The 18,492-nt window shown below is 34.5% G+C and overlaps 1 long non-coding RNA gene across 1 annotated transcript in view; it reads right to left on the bottom strand.

The window, feature by feature from the left end:
• The window catches only part of LOC150097084 (uncharacterized), a 71,920-nt gene that overhangs the window by 46,703 nt on the left and 6,725 nt on the right, over window positions 1–18,492 (bottom strand). Inside the window, exon 2 of the long non-coding RNA XR_016549834.1 lies at window positions 12,122–14,474. This is a non-coding gene — a long non-coding RNA (uncharacterized LOC150097084). The remainder of the gene's footprint in view (window positions 1–12,121; window positions 14,475–18,492) is intronic.

The raw sequence follows: 18,492 nt of genomic DNA, 5'->3' as shown, positions 1-18,492 counted from the left end.
CTCAACGACCCACATCACGAACTGCACTGCCTACAGCTCTTTAGGAAGAATAGGCTGTCATTCCTCTAGAGAAGTTCCAATAGCTTTTAGAAAGTCTCCTTGGCAGAGTTAGAGCTGTCAAAGGGTGGACTCATCCTGAATTTACTGCAAAGCGTCACAGAGAAAGAATGATTACAGTTTGGAGTTGGTGTCCGGATACTTTTTATCAGGTAGTGTACATCAAGACAAGTATTAACAAAATTTTACAAACTTATGGGACTGATATTGCCTCAGAAAAATTTGATGAAGTTAAGCAATTTTTAATATTGATAAAGGAAGAAATTTTTCATTATATTTTGTGTTACTCAGTTTTTTTTTTAACTTAACACTTTGAATCCTATCAATGTAAATATACATTGATCACCATGTAACCAGAATCCCATCAATGCATATTTACATTGCTAAATTAAAAATTCCGAAAATAATATATGCTCGAAATTCATTATTGGACTTTACTGTAGTTAAATTTGAATCTTCAGCTTCATTATCCATTAAGATGGTTGACTTTTATCAATAAAAAAAGGAAATTTATATTAGTATATCGTAATGCCCGCCCATCAGCTGCATCATGTACAATTGCACGTGTTGTTCTTGTTTATATAAATGTAAACATGAACACATCCGCTGCCACGAAAAGCACTGTATCGTTGTAAAGAGCTGAACATTGCCGCCATATTAAGGGACCAAAAATGCTAGAATAATCAACAAGGACAAAGAAATTTGGCAGAAAATCAAGAATGAGCTAGCAGAAGGAAAGCAGGGCAAAACTGAGCACCTTCGTGTGAACAAACAGTCATGTAAAAGGCAGTGCTGAACGAGAATTGCTAGTACTTATGTGATAATTCCGAACAAGACTGTACGTGATGAGTGTCTGTTTATGGGTACAATAAAATAATATAAATTGATATTGAAATAAGCTTACTCTTACTCAAGGTATGCTTTATTATAGTTAGTGTACATATGACTGACAGGATATTCTATCAAGTGATTCAGCTTTAAGTAAATTAGAACTACATTTGAATTAGGAATTATTGAAAATAGCAAGGAATTGTAATAAACTATATTTATGTGCTAATGTAAAAAACCTTCATGCGCCTTCTTGCATCTCTCCAAAGCTCTTCAAGGAAGAATGTGGGTTTGTCAGATAAGTGTCGACGTGCTGAGAGAAAAGAAAATATGATTGAAATCTGATGCCAAAGAATAAGGGAAAAGACTCTTGTCAGCTTGGACATCACCTGGTCAAACAAGGTCAGTGTCCCCAATCCAGCAATCAGGGTTGGATCGAAAAATCAGCTACTGAAAACAATGACAAGAAAAAAATCAAATTCAAGCCTGTAAAGGATGGAATATCAATTGGTACATGGAATGTCCATACACAATGAGCAACTGGAAAATTGCAGTTGCTTCAAGAAGAAATATAGATGTGACATCTTGGGTATTTCAGAAAGGAAATGGACACAATCAGGAGTAACAAATGGTGGAAGAGTTCTTTGGTAAGGAAATGAAAGTAAGCATCACAGGTTTCATACTAAAAGGCCTGTCAGACTGTGATAGGATACAAACCAATTAGTGAAAAAATAATGGTTGCAAGATTCAGTGCCCAACCATTTAATATAATGACCATTCAAGTATATGCACCCACTGAGAGTGCAGATGAAGACATTGAGATTTTCCAGAGATCTACAACTAGAAATGGGTGCCAAAGCAGGATGGGAAAAGGTTATGGCAAAAATTGAATACAGAGAAAGAAACTAATGTGGAGATATGCTTCCTGAATTTGCAATACCAAATTTCAAACAAAAAGATTGTCATAAATGAGACACGGTAATCCTACAGTTGCAGGCAAGGAATATTATCGACCTGATATTAATAGACCAGAAATAGAGAACATCAGTTCAAAAGTGTAGATCATTCCAAGGACCTGATATTGATTCAGAACATAACTCAGTGATTGTGAATATAACACTAAAATTAAAAAACAAGTACAAAGTCCAAAAAGCTAGAGACATCTCAAAACTAAATGAAGACAGGCTAAGAACAGCATATCAGAACATACTGGAAACTAAGCTTAAGACCACAAGTGAAAAATGAAATACAAATACAAGAGCAGAATGACTGATTACAGTACTAAAAAAAAAAAAGCAGTAGAGGAAGTAATTCCTGAAAGAGAAAAGATCAACAAGAAATGGATAACTAAGGAAACCTTGAAATTGGAACAAGACAAAAGAGTACTGAAACTTAAGAGATAATTCAGATGCAGCAGATGAGTACATCAAAAATGCAATGAAGTACGGAAAGCAACAAGATCTGGTAAAGCTAAATGGCTGGAGGAACAATGCAAAGACATCGAACAGTACTATGGAGAAAACAAAACTAGAGTTCTATAAACTTATAAGAAATGTCAATAGGAAGTGGCAAACAAGAACAGTAGCAGTCAAAGATGAAAATCGTAAAGTATTGATGGACAAGACCAAAATCATACACAGATGGACAAGATATTGCAGCGAACTATGTAAAAACCAACTAAATAATACTGCAAAAGAAGTAATCAAAGAACTAAAAGCAATCTCTCCACCAGCAGCAGAGATCTTTGAAAATGACACCTTGGAAGAGGTGAGTAAGGCTATAAAACATGAAGAACGAGGGTCCTGGAAAGGACAACATAATAGGCGAGATGCTAAAATATGGAGGAGAATTGGTTGTAAAAGCAATGCATAAGCTATATAATGAAATATCTAGATCAGGGTATGCCACCAAAGAGTGAAACAAATAGGTCTTGGTTGTTCATAAGAAAGGCAGTACTTTATAATGTACCAGTTACAGAAAACTATTGCACAAATGAGTCATCTTAGCAAAGTGCAGATGAAAATACTTACAGAACACCTGAAGGGTCATATGAAAGCACATCTTCCTGATGAGTAAGCCGGATTTCAAAAAGATCAAGGTACAGTGCAACAAATACTCCCTAACACTAATAGCAGAGAAAGCTCAAAGAAAGAACAAAAAGATATACTGCTGTTTTGTGGACTTCCAAAAAAGCATTTGATAATATTGACCAAAATATAACATGGGCTCTCTTCGAATCGTATAGTGTGGACAATAAATTGATCCACCTATTGAAAGATACTGTATAAACAGCCAAGCACAAGAAACAGTCAGGATAGTAGGTTGACTGGAGATTGGTTTGCCACTAGTCAAGGCACAACACAAGGAGACCTAATATCACTAATCATCTTCATCACATATCTGGGAAGAACACTAGATAAGATTAAAGAAGGTGGAGGCATTTCAATAAATAGCATGAGAATAAACTCTCTCTGCTTTGCAGATGACATCGTCCTGATTGAAGAAGATGCATCAAGGCTGGAATGGACATTGCAAACACTATACACAGAAGGAAAACATAAGGACTAAATGTCATTTTTGAAAAAACTAAAACAATGATATTCAGACAACAGGAGTTACGGAACAGTTACCATAGATGGATTTCAACTGGAAAATGTGGAGCACTTCACATATCTTGGATGCCACACAACGCATGACTTGGACCCAAAAAAGGAGGTAAAAATTAGAATAGCCAGAGAAACAATCATCTTAAAAGCCATGGAGAAAATATCGAAGCCAAGCTATAACGATACAGGTTTCTGCAATATGCAGTTTAGTGTGTATCTTCAGCAGCATGCTCTATCAATGTGAGGCCTGGGTATTTCTGATAGAATCCGAAACCAGGATGTTAGCATTTGAGAGAAAGTGCTATAGAAAGATCTTGAGAATAAGCTGGATCTAGAAAGTGAACAATGAGGATATCTATAGATGAATAGAACCAAAAGAAAAATTGATCCAGAAAATAATCAAAAGGAACTGTTTCTTTTGCCATATACGTAGAATGAACAATGAGAGGAAATTAAAAACACTGCTGTTTGGGATGATTGAAGGAAAGAACAGAAGAGGAAGACCAAACAGAGAATGTGGCATAACATTGTAAAGTGGTGTGGAAAATTCTGTACACAAATTGAGTCATCTTGCACAAAACAGAATGCAATGGAAGGATCATATCAAGATGACATTAGCCACCTACAAGCGTTGAACCCATGGTTGTTGTTGATATGTTAATGTGAATTAAACTTTAAATATTCCTTTTTGATTTAAACAGTTTGTGAAAACATTGGACTGATTCTGCCAATGCATTAACCTGAAAACGTCTAACCTGTATAAGATAAATTTAAGTATAATGAATCCACAACTAAATTAAAGTAAAGATTAGCCTAAGTGGGGAATACAAACAATATCTGCTTTGTCATCTTATGATCTCACACTCAATACTTACTTTAACTGGCAGTCTTAAATTAAATAAATTTTTTAAACTATAGAGTGTGAAAACATGGGGTCTTACAAAAATAAATAAATGGCAGCAGTCGATAGTTGGTACAATCGACAATTCACAACAGTTCACGAAATTTAGGGAAAGAACAAAGATAACACAGGATAATAGAAATACAGAATGCAACAGAGGAACAGTTGCTTCCTGTCTTCAGACAGGATGCATGTAGGGTGTGAAAATTTATCTACTCCTAACTGAAAACAAATCTTCCTATATTCTATAAGAAGAATGCATCTGATGAAAGCCAACAAACTAGAAACATGTGTTACCACATGTTTTAGTGATGAGATTCCTAAGCTGCTGTCAAAAAAAATAAATAAATAAAAACGAATCTTATAAGTTTGAATTTTCTAAGATGTAGTGAATAATTCAGATGATTTCAATCCTGTATTGTATTAACAGAGCAGTTTCTCATCTGATGAGGAAAATATTTCACTGAGTAAGGTTTCTGAATTTTCAGTTTCAAACGAATGGAATCCAGTAAGTAATGTGGCAATACCGGTTCAGGGGTACATTAGAGAACATGAGTTACTTTTACCACGATGCAGCAAATCCATCTGTAGTGTATTCCACATTTCTAACTGATGACATAATCGGATTTATGGTAAGAGAAACTAAAATATGTAGCTCAGTGCTTATTTAAAACTCAGGATTGTGAAACTCCAGGTAGACAAGTGAATTCCAAGAATTGAACTTATTAAGAACAAATTTATCTATATATTACAGTACTATGAAGAAACACTGATCATTAGTAAATAAAATATTTATCAAAGAATAAAGTTAAATATAAAAAAAAAGAAATACACAAACATAATGAATTGTACAAGATGATTTGCTGTTCTGTCAACCCACATATATTACTGTCACACCCATACAAACCACCTGATGAGCATCATAATTAGAATGATGTCCTGGTTCCCTTGTATAAGGCTTTGATCAGGCCACATATGGATTAATCTATTATATACGCTGTTAAGAGTTAATAATCTCTTAACAGCTTATGTCTCGATCATATTCCCTTTTCCTCCTATCCATCAACTTCTACAATTTGCATTTTCTCAATCTGTCTTCATAATTAACATTTCAGAAACCACCTTATTCAGTTTCTGAACCCTTTCCAATACATCATCTTTTTGAAAATCAGGTGACCAAATCTGTGGTATCGAAATGTATGTATAAAAAAATGTAGAATTGTTGAAAGGGTCACTAATCAGATCAGTTTCAATGTTTATCAAGGTGAAACAGGGATGCTTTACTTTTCCATAAGCCTAGAGTAGTTAGTATAGGTGTTCAAGAGAGCCTGACTGTATCAGAAGAAAGAAAAGACAGCATGAGAGATTGAGGAAATGCCTCAGCTTAATTATCATCATATAATCAATGGCCATCAGTTTAGGCTATGAAGAATTTCACTAATAAAGTGTCACAACGGGGTGCTTAAGGGTCAAAGCTGTATAACTGAGAGGAGAACTCCACATAGCCTTTAAAGGAATGCGGAGAACCGACCAGGGCTTCTGACCTAATGTCCAATCCTCACTTTCTCGTGGTGCACCCTGTTGGGTATCTACTTGGATACTGAACGAACGAGGATGGGCTGGCAATTTGGGATTTAGCCGACCAAAGTGTATTCTTATTGGTTAAACCAAAATAAAAAATGATGGTACAACATGACAAAATTTCATGCCGGCTGGGGCATCGCCCGGTTAAACAAGGCCCCCGTTGTTTTCACCAGGGAAGCAGGGCGAACAGCGAAAAGTCAGCTACTGGAACAAATCTGAAAATAAACCCCAACTCAACATCACCAGAGTTAAAGATCGGTACTATCAACGTAAGAAGCCTGAATGGCAAAGAAACGGAGCTAGCTGAGGAATTAGATAAGTACCAGATTGACATAATAGGAGTGACTGAAACAAAAAAGACCAAAACTGGTGAGATCTTTCTGAGCAATAAATACAAAATGTTATATTCAGGCAATGACAATCTAGGAAAAGAAGGAGTAGCCACAGTATTCAACACAAAATACGAGGCTAATCTTCTTGAATGGCAGTCAGACTCAAGTAGAGTAATGTGGGCAAATATGAGAATGGGAAACTGGACAATGAGACTTATTTGTGCCTATGGTCCACAGAAGGTTCTACTAAGGTAGAAGTGGAGGATTTTTTTGAAGCTTTAGAAAAAGCAACTGACACAATGAAAAATGAAAAGTTGGTCCTTGTTGGGGATCTAAATAGCAGAGTAGGAAATGATTGTGAGACATACAAAAATATTTTGGGAAAATTTGAAGAAAAGAGCAAAGCTAATAATAATGGCAAATATCTGTTGGATTTCTGTTCAGGACATGGACTTGTTATTACTAACACCATATTCCAACATAAAAATGTGCACAAATTCACATGGAGAGAAGAGGCTAGGAATAAGAAAACTCTCATTGACTATGTTATTGTTGATAGTGATGTTTTTTCCCTGGTGCAGGACACTAGAGTGTACAGAGGATTTGAAATTGGAAGTGATCACTATCTAGTGTTGAGCAAGATAAAATTGAAGTTCATATTGAAAAGAATAACATGTAAGAAAGTTTTAAAGCGAATAAAAGTTGAGCAGCTCTCAGATGTAAACTGTAGACTAAAATACACAAAGATTATTGAAGAAAAAATGAAAGAGTTTGAGAACAGGAATCAAACCTTGGAGATTCACTGGCAAACTCTGAAGAAAACATTGATTCTGCCAGAGAGGCATGTGGTGAGGTTGTCTGTAAGGATAAAAAAATCAGAACTCCCTGGTAGACACAGGAAGTTAAAGAGGCAGTGAAGGAAAACAAAAAAAGCATATCAAAAGTTCCTGTCAAATAAGTCAGCTTGTGCTCTTAAAGAATATAGAGACAAATGCAAGAATGCTAAACACTGTGTAAAACTAGCTAAACAAAAGTCATGGGAGGACTTTGGCAAGAATATAGAAAATAAATATCAATAAATAAATAGCAAAATATTCTGGAGGTTGTTGAAGAAGCTTAAGAATGGAGGAAAGAGTGCTGTAAAAGGAGTTAGAGATGATAAAGGTGACATGAAAATGGGAGAAAAAGATATCCTTGAGGTATGGAGTAATTACTTTGAAAAACTTCTAAATGAAACAAGCAGTGATGACAGCATAGTGGTAAAAAACATTGACCAGGCATGCAGGCAGGAATACATATCCCTACTTGAAGTAGAAAAAGCCATCAAAGGCTTGAAATGTGGAAAGGCAGCTGGAGTAGATGATATTCGACCAGAAATGCTGAAGTATGGAGGGATGAGAGTCTTACAGTGGCTGCACTGCATAGTTCAGAAGGCCTGGACATAGGGACGAATTCCCAATGATTGGAGTAAAGCTCTCATAGTACCCATATATAAAAAGGGAAATAAAACTGCATGTGAGAATTACAGAGGTATTTCCCTACTGAGTGTTCCTGGCAAGATCTATGCAAGTATACTTGAGAAACAGTTGAGAAGAATTGTGGAAGAAAAGCTTGGTGAAGAACAAGCTGGATTCGGGCCAAATAGAGGCTGTCAGAATCAGATCTTCACTTTATAACAAACAGTCGAGAAAGCATGTTAATATAACAAAGATCTGTATTTAAGTTTTGTCGATTTGGAAAAGGCATATGACAAGGTGCCAAGAGAGAAGCTATTCAATACGCTGCAGTTATATGGTATCAATGAGGGCATTATATCAAGTAATACATTTGAGTTGTAAGTCAGCAGTTAGAATTGAAGGAAGTACAGGAAGATGGTTTAATGTTAAATCTGGTTTGAGACAAGGGTGTACATTATCCCCTCTGTTATTCATTATCTATATGGATAACATTATGAAGGAAAGTGGTATTAAACATGATATCAAATTTGGAGATGTTAATGTCAGCTCTTTGCTTTATGCGGATGATGTTATACTTCTAAATAAATCCGCTACAAGTCTGCAAGATTCTCTGACTAAATTGAATAGCTGTTGTAATAGATATGGTATGAAGGTCAGCAATAAAAAGACAAAGACAATGAAAATAGGCAGAATCATTGAAAATGTCAACTGTGTTGTGAATGGAGAACCTGTGGAACAAGTAAAACATTTCAGCTATTTAGGCACGATGTTTACTGAAGATGGTAAATTAAATATAGAAATAGACAACAGAATCAACAAAGCTGGTATGGTAGGAAGTCAACTGAATAAATTCATATGGAATAAGAGAGAAATTAGTCTGAACACTAAATTAGCTGTATACAAGACAGTGTTCAACTTATGGATCTGAGAACTGGGTCAGAAGTAAAACACTTGACCAAAGACTAGAGACCACAGATATGAGAGTCCTGAGAAAGATTATAGGCATGAACAGATGGCATCAATGGCAATATCATATTAAAAACGAGGATATTAGGAAAAACGACATTGTCAGCATCCAGGAATGCATTATCAGAGCTAATCTCAGGTGGTATGGTCACTTAAACAGAATGAGCGAGGAAAGATTAGCAAAACAAGTGTTCTCTGCCAGGTTGGCAGGAAAACGACCCAGAGGAAGACCAAGATATAGGTGGATTGATACGGTACAAAGTGCCTTTGACGATAGAAATATAAGATCTGATAATGTTGGAGTCTTGACAAGTAACAGACTGATTTTGAGGAAAATTGTAGAGAGGAAGTTAGTAATGATGTAATTTTTTCATGTAGTACTATCATATCCTGTACACCCCTTGAGGGTACATAGCAGGAATTTGATGATGAAGTGTCACACCTTATTACTAAAATACTCTGGATTAGAGTATATAATACTCTGGATTTGCTTACTTGTCTACAGAAACACCACTTCTGCATGTTTCAACCTCTGTATCACAGGTCTAGCTCCCACTGATCAGACCTCAATAAAAGTCTAAATCCATCTGCATAGTGACCCTTCCCATAATGCATAGCATGTGCATTGCATTATGGAATACTAAGGCAAGTGATATGGGCATCTTTAATTTATAGGGAATGCAAAAATCCATTTATTTACATAGAAAGCAAGAAAAAAAAAATCACACCTACAAATTTTCTAACTATAAGCATACTAAAATTTTGACAAGGAATACTAAAATTTTGTAACGAAGAAAAAAAAAAATTCATATATTTCAATAAATGTTATTCAAAACCTTTGCACTTTTCACATAATTATTTTCTAGGTAAACATTTGAAAATAGCACAATTTCTGCAATATTTTCAGCAAAATGAAAGAACCTGAAAAAAATACTTTCAGTACACTGATTAGAAAAATAAAATATGGCAAAGTAAATATTGCTGGTACTAAAAAAAATGTACTGCTAAGAACGATCTCATATTTTGAGATAGGCGCAATTTATTATTTCCACACGTGAAAAAAAAATTCCTCTTGTGAACAAATTAAATAAATTTTGAAGTAGAACTTTTTCTATCCTTGAAGTATCATATTAATTTGAATATTTGATTTAATGGTTAGACGTATCATGATATCATTGGACATGTTTCGTATAACCATTGTATGTGCTAAGACCTGGGATGCAATGCTGTAGTACATTCACTGAAGGCACCAGTTGGAAAGAAGTAGACCTGTTAGGTATGTAACACATTGAATTTTTTCTGCAATATAGTAACTGTTCTTTTAATTTTTGGTTTTAATGAAAGTAACAGCAGAATGGCATCAGATTCATCACCAAGCAGGAAGGGAGGAAAACAGGTGATATTAAACAATCAACAGAAAAGCAAAAGCTTCAGTGATTATATTTTCATTAAACAATAATGTAAAAAGCATGCATTGCCCTCAAAAGTGATGCTTCCTTGCAGCACATGGCACATCCTTTTAGAAATCTACGAACAAAATGTGGACATCCGCCTCGGCGAACACAAAAAATATATCCGGCACTTTCGCTATGGTAAGTCAGGTCTGGCAGACCATGCTTTGGATACTCCTGCTCACAGGATCAATTGAAAAAAAAAACAAAAGTACTGCACAGAAGCTTTTACAAGCCAGAGAGATTGTTCCTAGAATCAACAGAAGCCCTGAAATATACTCCAAACCTCAACACGTATGGCTTAATCTACCAAAGATTTGGGAGACAGTCATCCTAAGACCAAATTAATATCAGTTTTTTTTTTTTTTTTTTTTAAACTTAAATGGCACCTAATTAGGACTTCAATCTTTGTGTTGCACGCTACAATTACTCATACTAGTCCCACTGTTACTGGATTGCAGTCGTCACACTACTGTAACAACTTTGTATGCTCTGAAGATGCTGAATATAATGCCAGCAAAATATTAGCATTGACGTTAATAAATAGATATTTTCTTATCAATCTGTGTTCGCATCTATACCGTTAAAATCCAATCAACATCTGGTCATTTAGATTGTGTAGAGATGAGAGAGCAGCAAAGAGGATTCAGAGGCAGGTGACCAAGGCAGTGTTAGGTCTACTAAAAGCTTCTTGTAAGGATTGCATGAAGGTATGTGGATTTACAAAATTTGATTAATTGACGGAGAAAGGGAATAGGACAGAAACACATGGGTTATTATAGGATTCAATAGAAATATGTAGGGGAAATCTTTCAATACATGACAAAAGTAGAAAGAGCAAGGTTTGGAAATGCAGTTGGTAGAGATGTGATGACTAGATTTTTTTTTTAAACTGGTTTTAACAAGTGGCATAAATCGCTGAAGGTGGTTGAGATGGCTTTGTAAGTTTAAGGTATGACTGGTATTGAGTGAATAATGGTTACTGGGCCTTCCATCATTAGTCAGTGGATTCTTCGGTGATGCTCCGTTAATAATTCTGTAGTTGCAATTTTATGCTAAATAACTGTTGGGGTACGACTATAATTCAGAATACATTAGAAATATAAAAGAAAGATTATATTTTAAGATAAATAATCAAATTCTGATGAGATACAGCATGAATGACAATGACAACTATGAAGCTTCTACCAGGTTTTATACTTATTATAATCATGTACATAGTAAGTTTCTTACTATTTGTAACAGCTTCTTAAATTGATCTTTTCTGCTCAGAACTGTTGCTCCAAACCTACAAGCTATTAACTTTTGAAATAGAAATGGCAACTAATAAACATTATATATATATATAAAAATATGACCATGATTCAACTGATGAATGCAGTGAAGACATACTAAATAGCCACCTGCTTCTGAGAGACACCTCAATGAAGTGCCACCTGAAGTTAGCCTTTCCTGCTCAGATTAGCAGAAGCCTCTATTCAAAGCCTTCAACAGCAATTTTCAAGAAGAATCAATAGATGTATCCAACTAAGCAAATTAAATCTGCATACATGCAATAATATATTAATAATTATGTTAACATAATGATAGCTATTTATCATTTTTACACATTTATCTGTTATTTGTCTGCAATCTTTTCCATCTTTTAAAGCAAAAAATTCCATAATTATATTAATAATATATTATATAATTAAATATACTGTTATATTTATTTAATGTTTGATAATATTCTATTTGTTTTATATTTATATAATTTTTAAAATAAGAATAAATTATCATTAATATTAATAAAAACTCCTCAAATTCCAAAACTTTAAAACCAATTATCTAAGACCTTTTCATATCAAATTTCTGTCTCATCTTCGTACCATTCCTGTACCTAATAAGCATCAATTTATTTTTAAATATAACTAAATTAAATGCAACACATGCTGCTTACCTTAACTTCTTTTTCAGCTTGGATCAGTACACTGTTGGATGAAGATCTGCCCCAATCTTCTCAATTCCATTCTATTTTCATCTTTTCTCATCGACTGCATTCCAGCAATCCTAACAATTTTATCTTGCCATGTCTTCCTTGGTCTTACCCTTTGCGTTGCCATTCATAGTTGTACAATACATGACTAGTAAATTTAGATCATCTTTTGTTAGATTATCCATTGCATTTCGAATGCATAATATAACTGATGATATCCTCTTCCTGATCTCAAATGGGAGAGTTTCATATCATTAAGTGTCACTCGAAATATAATCCTTTCCGTTTGTTCTCTGGTTAACTTTCAACTCGTGAACCATATCAAGTTAAGGTGTGTAGAGTCTTGCCAGGTAATCAGCCATTGACTTCCTTTCAAATTTCAACAATTCCACTTGCCCATCTTCTCAAGGAGCTCTTGCTGCTACATTCTTTTCAAAACCACCTTAACCTCCAAGACAGTTTATAGTCTAAATTCGATTTTTTATCAGTGTAAAGTTCTTAAAGTGTTTTCTTTTTTTATTGCAAAGAGCTTTTTTTATAACTTTTTTTTACAATGGTTTATTTTATATTCTTGGTATTAAAGAATTGGATTTCGAAGTGTTATTCTTTTTCTGATTGTTTTGCATAATTTTGAATTTTATTCTGTTGAATTTCTTGATTCTGTTTATTCTATTGAATTTTGTTCCTTAATAAATTTGGAGTTTCTCTGGAATTGTAACATCTTACATAGGAAATAATTCCACTTATCTCACATCAGATATTAATATAGTATTGCTTAGTGTTGGATTAATTTCATTGAGGTTTTTTTTTCTCCCTCTTCACTTCCAAATTTCATTTGAAGGCTCTCTTTTAAAAGAATTTCATATCTGCTTTTTTCAAGTAAATTTTCAACAATGAAGTTCTGTTTAATTAGCTTATTTCTTTTCAATTCTTTAAATTATATTTTTAGATCTCACTATTATGTGATTACTACTGTATTAAAATTCTTTAAATCATTTACACTGTCTCCATTTTGTTATTATAAAATATACTTCATTAAAGAAGTAATTGTTTGAACTTCTCCATGTATATTTACAAAGGCTTTGTTTTATTAAATAAATGAATTCATAATAAAGTATTCTGTTCAGTCCAGCAGTCTTTCTCCTCTCTCAGCAATTTTTTTCCAACCCAAACTACCAATTGAATTTGAGTTATTACTGTTTATACCTATATTTGTATTTAAGTTGTATATGATAATTATATAAAATTCTTTATTGCAATTTAAAATCTCTTCAAATTTCACATAAAATTCTTTCACGTCTTCATCTGATGAACTGAAGATTAGGGCAAAATTTGTACAATTTTAACTTGATATCTTATATTACATATATATTTCTATTTCAGTTATTCAGGTTGATATTTCTTTTAAGTATTTATTAATTTTTCTATTAGAAAAGACATGTCACCAACAGAATTGTTATCACATTTGAAGCATTATAAAAAAAATGCCCATTCTTCAATTTAATTCGATGCTCCCTTTCTTCAAACTTCCAACAGGCCAGTCAGATACCATTTAATTTTCAAGTCTCTCAATTGTTCTTCCAAGCAAGTTTTACCTTGAAGAGATCTACAATTGTAGTTCAATGAATATTCTTCTATGTAGTGTTATTTGTCCTTTTTCCTCATCTCTTCATCTCGTAGTTGTCCGGTAGCATCCTCCAGCAAGAGGGTTGCAGCAGATGATCAGCTCTTCTCCATTTCTCGCTGTCTGTCGCTTCCATCATTCTTAAATCAGTCCATTCCACAATGTCATTAAACCACTCTCTAGTTGGTCTTCCACATCTTCTCTTCCCCTCAACTTTCCCTTGTAATATAGTTCTTGTCAGGTGTCCCAAAGAACCTCTCAGAAGATGTCCTGCAAATCTGGTCTTTCTTTGCATAATATTCTTTAGCAGTGTTCTTTCCATCCCAACTAGTCTTAAAAATTCTTCATTTGATATTCTTTCTGTATAGCTAATCTTTTCGATCTTTCTATAACGGCACATTTCCAATGCATTAATTCTTTCCATCTCTCTCTTTCTGAGTGTCCATGACTCACTTCCATAACTTGCAATACTCCAAACTTTTGCTTTAAAACTATTCCAATTCTAACGTCTATTTTAGTGTTCTTTGCCTATTACCTATTCTATTTCTAATGTCCAACTCTGAAGTTCCTTTTTCTGAGATCCAGCTACCTAAATATTGAAATCTTTCCACTTCTAAAATCTTTCCTCCACATCTTATTTTTACATTATCTCCTATTTTTCTACCTTTTTATTTTTCTCTTCATCTAGATTACCTAAATTAATTGACAAAAAAAAAAAAATAATAATAATAATCACCAAAAAATGAGAAAATTTTTTAATAAAATTTTTATTTCATTTATTATTATGATATATATCATATTAAGAATCACTATATAATAAAGAATATGTAAAAATATGTTTATGACCTTTCCTTTTTTAAGAAAATACGTATGTAAAATAAACACTACTGTAAATTGCCAGCTTGGTTGGCCTAGTGGTTAGCATACCCACTCTCCAATTAACAGGCTGCAGGTTCAAACCCTGCAGTGGATGTTTGCGATTGCCTTTAGGTGGAAGATGAATGTAATCACTGGGTGCGAGACAATGCCCTACTTACTAGAGGCCTAAATTGGATTGAAGAAGTTCCATGTTTGGTCTTTAGAGCAAGGTTTCCTTGACTATGTAAAAAATGAATTAAAAATACAAAAAATTGTTGCAAGCTTATGGTACAAAATGTACCATACGCTTGCAAATAACCTTTCATGAGTGGAAGCAACATTAAAAAAATAATAAAAAATTAATCATAATTTAAAAAAAAAAAGAAACCCATAACACCTACAAACAGAATTAACTTCAGCCTCCTTGGTCTTTGCATCATAAGCAACTCACAAATTCAAAAAATTATACCAAATAACTAAGTTTTCAATAATAAAAGCTGTTTGAATCAGATATTCAAAAATCCCAAAACAAGCGAAGCATATAAATGCCTCTTGATTGAATGTCATGTTCACAATCACAGAATATATCCTTACTTCTCTTTTTCAATTTCGTGATTCCCTATGATATACCATGCTAGTTCACATAAGATGAGAATGAAAAATTGAAATTTTGTAATTTATCTCTAACAGGGGAAAAAAATAAAATAAATAAAAATATAAGCTGATATTTAAGTTGTAGCACATGGGTCTGGATGTCAGATTAGTCAACTGGATTCAGGATTGGCTGTCTGATAGGTATCAGAGAGTTGTGCATGGTGGAGCAGTTTCAAGGAGACAGAGGGTTACAAGTGGGGTCCCACAGGGCTCAGTACTAGGACCTATATTGTTTAACCTTTATATCAATGACATTGCCAGTGGATTGCAAGGGGATATTCAGTTGTTTGCAGATGATTCGAAGCTGAGAAGGATTATTAGTAATAGTGCAGATGTGGTAGCCCTGCAAGAGGATTTGAATAAGCTAGAGAGATGGGCAAATGAATGGGGGTATCAGTTTAATGCAGCAAAATGTAAGGTCTTGAGGTTTGGGAAACATCGATGGGATGCTGCATACTCTATGGGAGGAGTTATACTGGAGGAAGTAGGGGAGAGAAGAGATCTGGGGTTGATGATTGATAGAAATCTGAAATTTAGAGGACAGATTGCAAAGGTGGTGAAGGTAACACAGAGGATTGCTGCAATTATGAGAAGGACACTGACCTGCAAAGATAAAAGGGTTATCATTCCATTGTATAAGTCTCTGATCAGACCACACTTAGACTATTGTTCTCAGATTTGGTCCCCAGGATTTGAAGGGGATAAATTAACTGTGGAAAGGGTACAAAGATGGATGACAAAGATGGTTTCAGGACTGTACAATGTTTGTTACGAGGATTGGCTGAGGGAATGTGGACTGCAGAGTTTGGTGGATAGGAGGAGGAGAGGTGATATGATTGAGACTTTTTGGAGTGATGACAAGAGGCCATCCCTCGAAGTTACTAAAGGAAACTGTGAGCAAGAGGGTGAGGAGTCGTTTCTTTGCATGGAGGGTGGTTGAACCACGGAATGCATTGCCTGATGGAGTGGTGAGAGCGAGAACAGTCAATGAGTTTAAGGAGTGGTATGATAGACTGTGTTTCTTGGGGGTGGGGACCTCCCCTCGATGAGTCTTGACAGACTTTATGTTCTTAGGAAGGACCTCCCACAATGAGTCTTTTGACTCCACTAATACATAAATGCAGAAAACTGGTCAAAATTTGGTGTTTCAAAAAAATACATTTGAATGCACATCATATTTAATATCCAGTCTATGATCTTACTCTGTTGTGGGTTCATGGCATTATGTCTCTGTGCATGTGTTACCAATAGGCAGTATCAAATTTTCCTCATTTCAACTGAAAAATAAAAAAAGAAAAATTTGCCTGCTTCAGACAATCTGTCAAAGTTACCATGATTTTCTGTTCATCTGTTCCAAAAGTTGAATAGAAAATTCTGGTGTCAAGGATGCAAAGGCTACAATAACATGTATCAAATTAAATAAGTAGACTGTGATATTGTGATATACTAGAGCAGGAAAAACCTGCTGAAAGGCAAGATTTGCTTCAGAATCCTGCTTAATCATGGACATTTAACTGGGTTTGGGATGTTTACAGTTTAATGCTCGCAGACAGGCTTATACATTGGTTATGCATTACTAAATCACTTAAAGAATTGAACAACATAGATATGAATATAAATTAAATTACACTTTAATAATGTCTCAGTTACTGTGTTGTATTGCCTACGTGCATGTGCCTTTTTTTTTGTAAGTTCCTTTTGAAGATGGCAACGTGACATTGCCGAAATATCAAAAATATTTATTAAAGTGTAATTTAATTTATATTCGTATCTACACTGTTCAATTCCTTAAGTGATTTAGTAATTACAGTTTAATGATGCAACAAACAGCAAAGATCATACTACATTACAAACATATACAAGTAATACACAAGGGGAAAAAGTACTTAATACATAAATAAATAGCATTTTATGTACAAAAAATAAAAAAAAATAGTGTATCATAAAATACAAAACAATTTCCCTTCACAGAAGGGGGGGAAATACTTATATAGTATTATACAATCTCTAATTGAATTAAAGATTAAACCTCTATAGAAATTTAAAAACAAAATGAATACAAGAGGAATGAATAAAATCTCAAATGTGATGCAGTCATGTAATTAGTGTATCTAGAAAGGGCAGACAGTCATCAGCTTCCTCTTCCACTGTGAAGTGGATTTAGAGTGTTGGCTATTTAAATTCAATAAAAATGTATCTTACATGTCTGGACCATGTCACCAAATAGCAAACACATCAACATTGCATAGCCAAACCACTGCTTTGAGAGCAGTTGTATTCATATTGTATTGAAGACCATAGATGGGCTCCTCCCACAATGAATTAATGCTTCATAAATATCAGCTACATACTATATTTAAACCATATGTAAACTGACAACTCTCATCCATTCACCTAAGGACAAACTCTTATCACATCTAGGAGTTTATGAATATGTGAGAACTGGAATAGATTTTATGAGTGGGCAAGAGTATTTAACTGTCAGTTCAATGTTGTCAAGTGTAAGGTTCTGAAATTTGGTAAGCAACAACGGGATGAAAGTATACACTTGGTGGAGAAATTTTGGAACAAGAGACCTTGGAGTGGTCATGGACAGAGATCTGAAGTTCAGTGGTCACAATGAACAAGTTGTGAAGTCATCACATAAGATTATGGCAATGATATGGAGGATCTTAATATGCAGAATAGAGGTTCTCGTTTCATTGTATAAGGCCTTAATTAAGCCTTGTATGGTTTATTCTGCGCAGATTTGGTCCCCTGGTTTGTGGTGATGAGGATATATATATATATAGGAAGGAGCCCAGAGAAGACTGATTAAGATGACTACTGGTTTTTGGGATTGGGATGTGATATACAAAGACAGACTGAGAGAATGCAGTAGGCAGAGCCTCATGAATAAGAGGAAGAGAAGGGATATGACAGACCCAGACCTTTAAGTTGGTTAAGGGATGTCTGGGTTAATGCGAAGAAATCTTTTCTTAGGATAGGAGAAGGGGTAGAACAAGGGACATCCCTGGAAGCTGTATAAGGATGATATGAGAAGGACATAAAGAGAAGGTTCTTTGCATGGAGAGTGGTTGGTAAGTGGAATGCACCACCTAACATTGTGGTGAATGTGAATACAATGAATGAGTTTAAATCACAGTAACAATGTATACATCCTGAGATGAGTCTTGACTCCATGGAGGTTTAGTGTTAA

The sequence above is a fragment of the Typopeltis vanoorti genome, chromosome 18 (genome assembly GCF_054136105.1).
Source record: "Typopeltis vanoorti isolate ZY-2024b chromosome 18, IOZ_Tvanoo_1.0, whole genome shotgun sequence".
Classification (NCBI taxonomy): Eukaryota; Metazoa; Arthropoda; class Arachnida; order Uropygi; family Thelyphonidae; genus Typopeltis; species Typopeltis vanoorti.
The sequence above is the reverse complement of the archived record's forward strand: the minus strand, read 5'-3'. Positions and strand labels throughout refer to the sequence as shown.